Source organism: Ostrinia furnacalis, unplaced genomic scaffold (assembly GCF_004193835.3).
Source record: "Ostrinia furnacalis isolate ACB-3 unplaced genomic scaffold, ASM419383v2 OfSCF4915, whole genome shotgun sequence".
Taxonomy (NCBI): Eukaryota; Metazoa; Arthropoda; class Insecta; order Lepidoptera; family Crambidae; genus Ostrinia; species Ostrinia furnacalis.
This window is the reverse complement of record NW_021135154.1, coordinates 925,887-938,649: the sequence shown is the minus strand read 5'-3', so window position 1 is coordinate 938,649 and position 12,763 is coordinate 925,887. Positions and strand designations below refer to the sequence as shown.

At 34.6% G+C, this 12,763-nt stretch overlaps 1 long non-coding RNA gene across 1 annotated transcript in view; it reads right to left on the bottom strand.

The window, feature by feature from the left end:
• Positions 1-1,319: 1,319 nt before the first annotated feature.
• The window catches only part of LOC114360275 (uncharacterized), a 40,455-nt gene continuing 29,011 nt past the window's right edge, over positions 1,320-12,763 (bottom strand). The window contains exon 4 of the long non-coding RNA XR_003656498.1: positions 1,320-1,373. This is a non-coding gene — a long non-coding RNA (uncharacterized LOC114360275). The remainder of the gene's footprint in view (positions 1,374-12,763) is intronic.

Genomic DNA, 12,763 nt, shown 5'->3' with positions numbered 1-12,763 from the left:
CCCCCCTCCAATGTCCTGGCGGCATCATTAATCTTGCACGGCGTGCAAACAGTCCTCTCAACCAAGTTTAGAGCTGCTCTCTGTCGATAATGTTGGCTAATATCGAGAATTAACGATAACGGGTGAGGGCGATAATTAATGGATAGCTCGGTGCTGAATTAATTATGAATAATAGAAGAGTGATAATGTTGTTTTCATGTAATGAGCTCTACTATTCAATCAACATGTAAGAGACAATATACTTTTTAAATTTCCTTTTACGTATATGAAATAATCAAAGGATGTGCAAATTAAGAATTGTCGGCACTTTAGTGCTGAGAATAAGCAGAACCACACTCGTACCTAACAACAGTAACCTGCCAAGAAAAATGAAAACGGGTCTTGCAGTTAATTGCATGAAGTGGTCACATTTTCCAAGAATGATGCCGGCGTGTTGTTTCATTTCAAGTGAAGTAATTTTACGAGTCTTGACACAAACAATGAACGGTAGTAATATTGTTTCGTTTGTTGCAAATAAATTAAATTGTAAAATTGTTACTAAACTTCTCGGTTTATGATAATCGATAATAATCTCGACACTTGAAATCCCTAAAGCTGCCAGAGGCGGCTTTCAAAGGAATCGTACACAACTGGGAGATTTTATCGCTTTTCCCAACCAAAGCCTAGGCTTCCATCCCCTTTTCATTTTAAGTGAATAGACTAGATAATCTATAGAAACTATTATTGCTCTTCAAAATGGCTGGCATAAAGGCTGATCTCTGTTTTATTTGAAGTAGATTTTGTAAAATAGATGAGAGCATTAACAAGAGCTTTAAAATCATTAATTAATCATATCTGCTAAAATAACAAGAAGTATCATTACTACTAAAGTGATGAAAAGTTTTAATCAGTTTTCACAGTCGTATTTTTTCCCATCTATAAAGTACATGTCATTTGGATACGACTATACATTAATCTTTCAAAACAGGCTCCGGAAAGTATTCTAAAAATAAATGAACAAAAGTTTTTTTTCTTCTTGATGTGACAAAAAACAAGGCGTGCGTTATTTCTCTCAGCACCTCTCAATGTATGTTCTTTGAGGGTTGCCAGGTCCCATTATCGAGCTTTTGTTACTAAAGTCAAAGGAAAGCTGCGGAAAACAGTCGAAAAATTAGAAAAAGAGGGTCCGTGGTCTCCGATATATCACGAATTTAAAGCTAACCGTAAACTAGATCTTGCTTATACCTCTCAATATCTAACAAGTGATTCTCTATTTTTAACAAGCACGTATTTTTAAACCATATTCTTTCATATTTTCTAAAGAAAACAGTAAATATCTCACCTGGATAAGTTTTATTTCCCCGCCATCTTCGCATCTGCGTTTTCCCCAGTGCCTGAAACATTCGGGGACAAATGTTACATTTCAATATGCTGAAACAACAACTTTACTTTTGCCGTATTTTATGGGGAAGCAATATGTTTTGGACATACGACATAACTCATGCTTAAAGTTTAGAGGTTTGGTGGACGNTGTCGTTAGCTCGTTAGCGACGGTTCGTGAAATTTGCCAGAATGTGACATAATTTTATATTTATTGGACAACGCGGTCTTGAAAATTTGTAACCACGATTTACTCTATTGGTCCTCGACAAACTGGTTATTTTATATTATTATCTTTTATAAATCGTGATTATGATTATGGTTGAGTGCGATTTACACAAGAATATTTTTATTTCAGTCAATCGCTGCTCAAACAGAGCAGTAATTTTGATTTAATTATTAAGTCATTAACCCAAACAATATTTGGCCATATCCCTAAAGATTATGGAGATTGTCTATGCCACGTCCGACTATGGATTTTCCCAAGTGTAGCCCCAGCCTTAGGTCGTAATTTCGCGCGCAAGGCGACATCCATAATTCCCGAGCTATCATAAATTAGCATACGTATTAGATTGCGATGGGCGGCGGATTCTGCTCACGATTTGGATCTAGGAAATTGGACTAATCGGGAAAAAGAGGGGTTTCTATTTTATCAGATAGAGACACGTATATTTCTTTTAATATGAGTAACATATTTTCAAGGAATACACAAGTCAATTTGAAGTTTAAACTGTATCAAAACAAACATTATCGATGTAGCTGAAACTTGTGAAATCTGAAGCTATAATATTATGTAGGTATATGATAGTAGTCTTTGAGAAAAAACAACAAAAAACTGATGTACATTTTTGAACAAAGTTCAGTGCGCCATAAAATCTATCTAACCTAAATTACAAATACGTAAACCAGACCCCAATATTATCATCAAATGAAAATTACTAAAACAAGCCCAAAATAAACGTAAGTAATCGAGTACAAGATGGCGCCTATGTAATGAACACCGATATTAGCACATTCCCCTGGAATTCCAGCAGAAAGCCAACTCCATTTATTTTTACGTTTCCAAGGAATCACCAGAAGATTAGCTCCGTTCAAACACGAGCCCTGAATTTGAATAAGCTAATTATAAAACTTGGGAATAAAGGTGCCGGAAAGATATTCTGCCGAAGCCAATGTGATGATTGTATCGTTACTTTTTTAAGGAAACTTTCATCGTACATCGTCTTAAAAACACAGCTTGCGCTCTCACTAGCGTTTTCAATGTGTGCGTCACGTCACGCGACCATTGATTGGCCATAAGGCATGCCTTCTGGCCAATCACAGCACTTTTAAGCCGGTTGCACATGTTGTCGTAGACTCTCAGTCGCTTTGTTTTTACACAGTTGAATGTGTGTGTGGGAGCTGTGGTAGGGGAAATGTGGGGACACTGGTTCTCGTTGTAGTTACGCGCGACTTCATATCTATTCTCTTTCTATGATCTGAGGTCACATCAAAACTAGTACGGCGCCGCGACGCCCTGTTAAATGTGAAGACTGAGTGAATTGCGTACCTAATAAAGAAATGACTGTATATTTTATTGTCTACTCCAAAAATAGTAGACAAACTCAAACTTTATTACTCAATGGCGTAATTTGTGACCTAAAACGGTATTAAAGTAGCATGCAATTTGCACTCATTATCCACTTATCCAATATCCGAAATTAACTAACTGAGCATAACACTCCAGTTTTAACATAACCGGGATTAAACCCATTAAGCGGGGCTGAAACACAATTTAACGTTACATACGGGGCCCTCAGGCCATTGCTTGGCGAGCGGCCAGCCAACCACACGAGATTTATGTCAACCATATTACCATAGTACGTGCTCCAATCAATAAGACTGTATCGCTTACATGTTCGTATATTCAGCCGCTGTTGTGGGATTTGTTGTTTATCGACAGTTTTATCGAACAATATACATCACTATTGCATTGTATAGCTGTAGCATAAACTAAAACATAACAGAACAAGACTACACCAAACAGAAAAGTCTTTATAATCTTCTGTGGATTGAAAATAAGTTCACAAATCTAACAGACTTTTTATCAATCAATCTTTAGACGAGGTTTCTTTCTGTTTAAGTTGTGTGATAATTTGGCATTTATTTTATAGAGATGCCAGGGGTCGTAAGCAATTTTCGTCAAACTTTATATTGTGTAGCTCCTAAAACGGCATTTTTTATAACCAAGTTCATGTTATTATTAGAATAATAATTAAGCTTGAAAATAACCTTAAAGTTAATCTTCAAATATTGACTTCAAAGTTATTTTGGGTAATGTTAAGGAAAAGCAAAATTAAATTCGCAGAAGCGACGAAAAGTTGGGAAAGCGCTTTTCTTCAAAACGCAAACAAAGCGTGGCAAGGAAATTAAAAGTGGCGTCGAATAAAAGAACATAAAAGTCACCGTAATGGCAGACTCGTGGATAGCACCGTCCCAAAGCCGGAGACTTTGTAAAGCTACAAGATTATTTGCTGAAAGATTAATGTTTTGAGTATTAATAACTGTCAACTATACTTTAACTAAGTTTCAGCAAAACCCAAAATTAAACTTACTTGTAAAGTTCGAGGATGCTTTCAAACAAGATTACATTGAAATACAATAAGTCCAGGAAATTAAAAAATGAATAAGTTTTAATATTAAAAATTCCACACTTCATACCTTTATACTTTAACTCAGCAAAAGCTTCGCCTAGTACGTCTAGTAAATTAAGCTAAGTCTTCTTCTAACTAGACGATTNTAAGTCTTCTTCGAACTAGACGATTTCTAACTTAGTTAATTTAGCTGGTTAACGGAGCAACAACCAGCAAGAGCATTTAAATGCTTAAGCGCATAACTTAGTATGCAGATGAGATAATTGCACCGAGGGATAATTTAGTTCTAAGCTAGGCTATTAGCAAGCTAGCTATCTCCAGATCTGCCTAAGCCAGACCGCATTTGCACATGTATCTCTTAGGCTTTAGTAAATGGATATCGTAGAGTTAGCTCACTGGAAGCCGCCGTATCTTGTGGTTAGAGATAAACTTCATTGTAGAGAGTGAGATACAGAGTCTAGACTATCTCTCATTTTGGTGCCTGTACCTAATTTTGTTAATCTGCAGTGGTCGTGGCTTACTTTCTGCCATGAAAATTTGTGCTCAAGTGCTTGTGCACTCATGCAAGTGCGAATTTTCTACTTTGCTATTATGATTTTGAAGTGCGACAATGATTAATATAACTTTTCTTTTTAAAAGACGTGATCTTAGTTAACTCCCTTATAATGGCTGCAGTCAAAGGATTTTGTAAATTTTAGTGATGACTAAATATCGATCATATTTTGGACAAAAACCGCGAAGTACCTGGGATCTATTTATGAGATTTATACGTGAAATATCTAGTAGTCTTGAACAACATGTTTGTTCAGTTTATTACGTATAATAAATAAACAAAACATACCTATATCCTATTTACTTTACAACAAGTTTCACACGGTCCGCGCTGGCAGCGACCTCGGCTCAACCCACAAGAGTGTTGTTAGCTGAAATTGCATTTGCATATCGTAGTTCTGAGCCTTTGTGTGGGGAAACTGCTAAGTCTTGGTCGTTATTTGTACTGTAATAGTATTCTGCATTTCTGAATTGCTTTGTCGGCACTTGCGCCAAAATTTAAGGCCAAAATATTACTGACTTAGCAAAAAGTCGTAAGTATGATTTGCGAAAGGACAATGTTCTTTCTCCATACATTGTTCGCCGTTAGATCAACAGTGCCGAAAAAATACTTTCTAGGTTCTAAATGACACAAATCTTTATGTAAGAACAATTATTCCTGGCGGACCAATTCTATAAACTTATTGATAGCAATATTGTTATCATAACCTCTTACTTACTAGTATTGTANCTAAAAATGAGAGATCTAAAAATGATAAATCCCTAAGAATTTCTCAGAGTTTTAAGTGGTACATATGTATGACCATCATTATCATTGATGCATACGATATCAATGATGGTTATTTAAAGCTGCCTTTGATTATAGAAGAAGGTTCAAATTATTCAACCACAAAGTTTTTAACTGCTCATAAGATGAAGCAATCGAAAAGGATACCATATTTCACTTCAATTCCCATCTTTTCAGGTTCCAATCCGTTGAAAACTCAGAAAGAACATTTCTCCAAACTATCGCGAGCGCGACAAGAAATAATTTAACATTAGCAGTCGACTTGCGAAAGTCGTTTTTCATATTTATACAAGTTCCAACGCGTTGGCAAAATTTTAATGTGACACGAGAAACATATAAAGTTAAATAAAATGACTTTTACAAAAATTATTTACGGCGCCGTTGCGTTTTATAAAACTTATTTTAATTTGTTTCGTCCACGCCCCAGGGATTGCTTTCAGAGNTTTCAGAGTTTTAACTGTAAAATGTTGCAGCCTTTATTGTGTGGGTTTTTGTTTGCTAAAACAATGAAAATATGAATGTATCTGCATGTCGGGATTCGACAGCTTGCATTTTAATTTATGCATCAATGCGGAATTTAAACGGGACATTAATTCAGAATTTCCCGACGTAATTGTATCATTTATAACTTTTGTATTCTGGAATGAATAAATTTATNCATATAAAAGACTTTTATTATTTCATTTTCTAATCCTCAAGTGTCCATTACAATCTAATTAATATTTATGTATTCAAAAAGTAAGAGATCAATTTTGATACTTTACTGCTGTGCCCAGGAATCTGAGGCCGTTTCTGACAATGTCCAAGATTTCTAAAATATGAAGAAATTACTTCGCCAGTCACTTTTCATACCTACAGATCTGTCTTTTCTTATCAATTAAAAAATCCCATTTCCAAGTTAATAAGTCCTTAAAAATTAATTTCTCAGAGTTTTAAGTGGTAGGCTTATGTATGACGACCATCATTATCATTGATGCATACGATATCAATGATGGTTATTTAATTTATAGAAGAAGATTCAAATTATTCTATAACAAAGTTTTAAACTGCTCGCAAGAAGAAGCAATCGAAAAGGATAACATATTTCACTTCAATTCCCATCTTTTCAGATTCCAATCCGTTGAAAACTCGGAAAGAACATTTCTCCAAACTATCGCGAGCGCGACAAGAAATAATTTAACATTAGCAGTCGACTTGCGAAAGTCGTTTTTCATATTTATACAAGTTCCAGCGCGTTGGCAAAATTAATGTGACACGAGAAACATATAAAGTTAAATAAAATGACTTTTATGAAAATAATTTACGGCGCCGTTGCGTTTTATAAAACTTATTTTAATTTGTTTCGTCCACGCCCAGGGGATTGCTTTCAGGGTTTTAACTGTGAAATGTTGCAGCCTTTATTGTGGTGTTTCTTTGTTTGCGAATACTATGAAAATATTCATGTCCGGATTCGACAGCATGTATTTTAATTTAAGCATCAATACGGAATTTAAACGGGACATTTCAGAATTTTCCGACGTAATTGTATCATTTATAACTTTTATATTCTGAAATGAATAAATTTACNAAATTTATCGTGCACTATGCATACTGAAAACATCACTAGCTAAAATATTTCATCAAAAGCTTTTTGCAGAACACAGTTGGCTGGATGCCGCTGCAAAAACGGAATTTAAAATTCCGCTGCAAAACCGTGACAAAAAATCCTTTATAGCTGAACAAAAGCTTGCAATAAATCGCCTGCTTAACGCTCAACACAAAATCCCACTATCCAATTCCACGTTTTTCGACTGCAAACTAAAAAAACCGATCGTTGGAACATTTCCATACTCGACAAAACGAATGGGCGCGCCTGAAAAAGCACATTAGCACTTTAGTGTAGGTGGCTTACTGCATTTTAATTGTGCGCTGAATCAAACGCCAAGATGGCCGCCGCTGGAAATGTAAAGCTGGGTTCACTCGCTCGGAAGTTTTTAGTGCGGTGTTTGTACAATTAGCGTTAACAGCATTGCTTATTGTTGTGTCGTTACCTCGTTAGCGACGGTTCGTAAAATTTGCCAGAATGTGACATAATTTAATGTTTATTGGACAACGCGGTCATGAAAATTGTAACCACGACTTAACTATATTTGTCGAGGACTTGCTTTTGTTTATTATTGTCTTTTATAATAAATTGTGATGCTAAATGGATCACGTACGATTAACAGATAAATATTTTATTTCAGTTTATCTGCTCAAAAATAGTTGCGATTTTGACTTAATTATTAAGTCATTACCCCAAACAATATTTGACAATATCCCTAAAGATTATCGAGACTGTCTATGCCACGTCCGACTATGGATTTTCCCAAGTGTAGCCCCAGCCTTAGGTCGTAATTTCGCGCGCAAGGCGACATCTATAATTCCCGAGCTATCATAAATTAGCATACGTATTAGATTGCGATGGGTGGCGGATTCTGCTCACGATTTGGATCTAGGAAATTGGACTAATCGGGAAAAAGAGGGGTTTCTATTTTATCAGATAGAGACACGTATATTTCTTTTAATATGAGTAACATATATAAAAAATTATAATAATTAAAAAAAAATATCTTGTAAATATAACCATCATCATCATTTGCAAATATAACCATCATCATCATTTGTAAATATTGTCTCGCATCAATGTCTTTTTCAGTTTGCTCGTAGAAAATTGCGAGAAACTATCCTACTCTCTCAAAACTTAATAAAAGTAACCTAATAATAACAACAACCAATTAAAAAAAAAAAACATTGATTCTGGTAGCAAAATACCAGTTAAAAAAAAAAACATATTTTCAAGGAATACACAAGTCAATTTGAAGTTTAAACTGTATCAAAACAAACATTATCGATGTAGCTGAAACTTGTGAAATCTGAAGCTATAATATTATGTAGGTATATGATAGTAGTCTTTGAGAAAAAACAACAAAAAACTGGTGTACATTTTTGAACAAAGTTCAGTGCGCCATAAAATCTATCTAACCTAAATTACAAATATGTAAACCAGACCCCAATATTATCATCAAATGAAAATTACTATAACAAGCCCAAAATAAACGTAAGTAATCAAGTACAAGATGGCGCCTATGTAATGAACACCGATATTAGCACATTCCCCTGGAATTCCACCAGAAAGCCAACTCCATTTATTTTTACGTTTCCAAGGAATCACCAGAAGATTAGCTTCGTTCAAACACGAGTCCTGAATTTGAATAAGCTAATTATCAAACTTGGGAATAAAGGTGCCGGAAAGATATTCTGCCGAAGCCAATGTGATTGTATCGTTACTTTTTTAAGGAAACTTTTATCTGTAATCCGTATTTCTGAATTGAAACATCGTCTTCAAAAACACAGCTTGAAGTCTGACAAATAAAATTGTAACTTTTGGTTAAAAGAGCTCAGATAAAGATATCTGAATGAAAAAGTTATTACAACCTTTATTTATTAGGCAGCATTACCTATGTATATTTCCGATTGTTTCTATGTTGTTATCTGACTGTTACTGTATTTAACCACTCTAAATTCCTTGCTTGAAAGATAAGGTATGGGATACCAGAAAGAACCATCGTTAACTTGTTTTTAAAATAATTTAAAAAAAAATGTTTCATTAAAAATAATTTCGATTCATCCAAAAATTAATTTCGCTCGCCAAAGGTGTTCCACGATCAGTAAGTAGATAATCTTTTTAATCATTCCCATATAGCCGTGAAAGCATAAAAGAAATAATATTAAACAAGGAAATAAAGAAGAAACTTCATTAAGACGTCTGGGGATTAGAATAAAAGTGTGGATGTTTAAGGCCCGGCTTCCACCAAGGCGAAGCGTAGCGGAGAAGTGTTTTGAATAAGCAATCAGATTTAATTATTTCCACATCTTCTCTCCGCTTCGTTCAGACCGGCACCGCGCTGCCGCTGCTGTCAAATTCTATAGAAAAACGCCGCCCGCGACTTCGTAGGCGTGGACCCGTAAAAGTGAAGTGGAGCTTCGTAAAATCCGTTCTTAGTGAATGTCTACACATTATAAGGAACCTACTCGCCAAATTTCAAGTAGGTATGTAGGTGTTATAGTTTCTGAGATTTTGTGATGAGTGATTCGTTGCGGCGAGGAACAGAGCTGTATGGAGCGGAGAGAAGATGTGGAAATAATGAAATCTGATTGGTTATTCAAAAAACTTCTCCGCTCAGCTTGGTGGAAACCGGGCCTTAGCTTGGATGGGGCGAGATAAAACGATTTTATGCGGACGGCTATAAAAGTCCTTTGTGAGACTTGTTGAGCACACTCATTACTTATTCATTTTCATTTTCTTAGTTATAGCTTTAATTTTATGCATTCCGAGTTTACTGGCTGTAGGTGTGAATTTTAGAAGTTAACTTAAATGGTGAACTATCAAGCTTTTAGTAAAACACCTGTGCTAAGTAAATGTAACTTTGATGTCTTTTTTGTTATAGATAATAAACATAGCATAGTACTCTAGAAAGCAAATATAACTTTGATGATTCTTTTTTTTTGTTATGGATAATAAAGTATATAGTAATATAGTAGTTACTACTTTACCTACTACTTGCTTGTCTAGTGTTCTAGAAATGCTCTGAAAGCTCAATCATAACTTAAAACTGTTTTTCAAGATTTAAATTGCAAGAATTCATAAAATGTTAATTAAACCAATCGCAGACTTGGGATTTAAGTTCAGATTGAGTTTAATGCGACTGGAAATTGTTTTAATATGATTCTTTACTGTTTTGAGGAGCTTTAAACCTTACTTTTCAAATTATTTAACGAGTAATATAAACCCAAAACTGAATTTACCTGAATCCATGCTACTGAATGATTCAAAAATATAAGTTTAACATAACTCAAACGGCCCATTTATTATTCTTGCTTACAAAAAATGTAGCACGAATAAACAACTTACAGGAGCCAATTTCGCTCAGCCATCTAATTAGAGAAGCGGAAAAATACGTCGCGTAAATTTTTCCATGCTCCCTAAACAAAGGGAATCCTTGGAGGCTTATAACATCAGTACGGAAAATTGGTTGAACCATATCTTGGCCGCGAGAGGATTGTAGCGAGCGGGCTAGATGGACGAATATTACCAGATGATTAGAATTTTTGGGACATTTTATAAAATTTATTTTAATACTTTTAAAAGCCCAACTTTTACCAACCGAGTAACATGGAAAGCATTGGGGGAGGCCTATGTTCAGCAGTGGACGTCCTGTGGCTAAGATGATGATGATGATGATGATGATGATGAAAAGCCCAAAAAGGTTTTTCCCCAGCCCCAAAGAATAGATAAGTAGTCTATTGTTCTACTTCGTTTCTGGGCAGTTAATAACTTAATAACCTCTCCACGTCGCGTCGTGATAAGAGAAAAAATACGATTGCTACCGACAGACAACTATGACGACTTAGTATTATTTGTGGTATTATGTTTACCAAAATGTTTGACAGACCGTGTGATTAAGCAAAATATTCGCAAAAATTTTAGAAACATGGATTTATCTTTTTCTCTTTAATGTAATCGTTTTATAATTAATACGTCATTGGATTTGGTTCATAGAATTATGTGAATTTTGATAATTTAATCTAAATACCAGAGAATTAATCCAGAACCTCGCAAGTAATTCCGGGACATTCCTTGAAATCCCGACCGCTGGGCAACCCTAATCGCGAATTAATCCCGGTTCTTCCCCGAGGGCACTATAATGAACAGTGAAGGCAATAGTGGCCTAACTGAGGAAGTGACGAAAACTATTTGTTCTGCCAACGTAATGCCCATCTGCCAAGTCGAGATGTTGCGACGTTTAGTCACTACATTCCAGAGTAAGTTATATCTTAGCCACTCTGACCAAATCAGTTTATCTAAGACCTTATAAAATGTAGATTAACTATTGATAGTTTGGAAGATTTTTCTAATACAAACTCTTTGTGAAATTTGAAAATTATAAATAACTTGAAAAAATCGAACTGCCTAAGGCGGGAATTTAAATTCTTTGTGAAATATTTTTATTAGCAAGTATTATTAGACTGTGAAACAATAATGGGACGAATTTAGGGATTTTGGTGCATGATAATTAGAAATTATTTGAACAAACTTGTTGAAATAAATAAATAATTCACGAGACTATTCCCACCTTTCGTTCCCACCACTGAAACTCCTGTGTAGCCAGGATCTACAGCTTGACCGCCACAAAAACCCAACCAATGAAGGAAGAAATAAATAAATTATTGGAATATCAATTTATTTAGTTTTATGTTTATTTCGCAAGAAAAAAAGACTATTTGCTACATCTCACATAAGTTTAAAATGATCGCCAGAATAGCAAAGGCAATGTTAGATAATTTTATAATTTAATAATATTATCGATTAAAAAATCATCTATGGAACTCCAACAAGTAACTAAGTAGGTATTTATTTATAATTTAGCAATAAACATAGTGGGAAATGGTCTAGTTCTCAAGGGTTCTTTAATTTTATGACTTATTTTTTTCCAAACGCAGGCACTATCTTGTCTCTCCAAAAATCTCTGGCTAATAAAATTCTACCTAATATACTTTAGCTTTAATATTCATTATTACGCCAAAACCACCCTTTTTGTGCCGAGTAAAATATGGCCACGTACACCAAATTTATTTATTTATCTGCGTCTCGTTTTAGTTTATGTGCCGCCCTGATAAGGGGCTATTCGGGACACATGTCACGTTCAAAGGGGAGGGTGGGCCGTGACATCGCAGCGTACTATGGATTTTGGAATGAAATTTATATGAAAGGTATTCATAAATAAAGCCCTTTGTGTTAGGCCTTTTTTGCTTTTGAGTGCCGATAGTAAATACTTTCGTGTGAAATAGGTCTGCTTGTAAAATGTATTTGAAATTATTTTTTAAAAATTGTGAATATAATTAGTGGCAGGTTAGGAGACGAAATTATTAAATGATGTAACCAGTTACTGTGGAAATTTAGTTTTGCATAACATTTACCGCGACTTTGATTTGTTATTTCAATCATTTAAAGTAATTAAGTCATATCTTAATCATAATATTGATTGTTTATCAGTATTTTAATGAGTAATTAGTTTTATGTCAATTTAAATTTAAAAGAAAGATACAATTTTCNGTGGAATGCTCCCTGTGCTAAGCAAATATAACTTTGATGACTTTTTTGTTATAGATAATAAACATAGCATAGTACTCTAGAAAGCAAATATAACTTTGATGGGACTTTTTTTTTCTTTGTGTTTTTGTTATGGATAATAAAGTAATAGTACCTACTTGCTTGTCTAGTGTTCTAGAAATGCTCTGAAAGCTCAATCATAACTTAAATTTTTCAAGATTTAAATTGCAAGAATTCATAAAATGTTAATGAAACCAATCGCAGACTTGGGACTTAAGTTTAGATAGAGATGCTCAAATT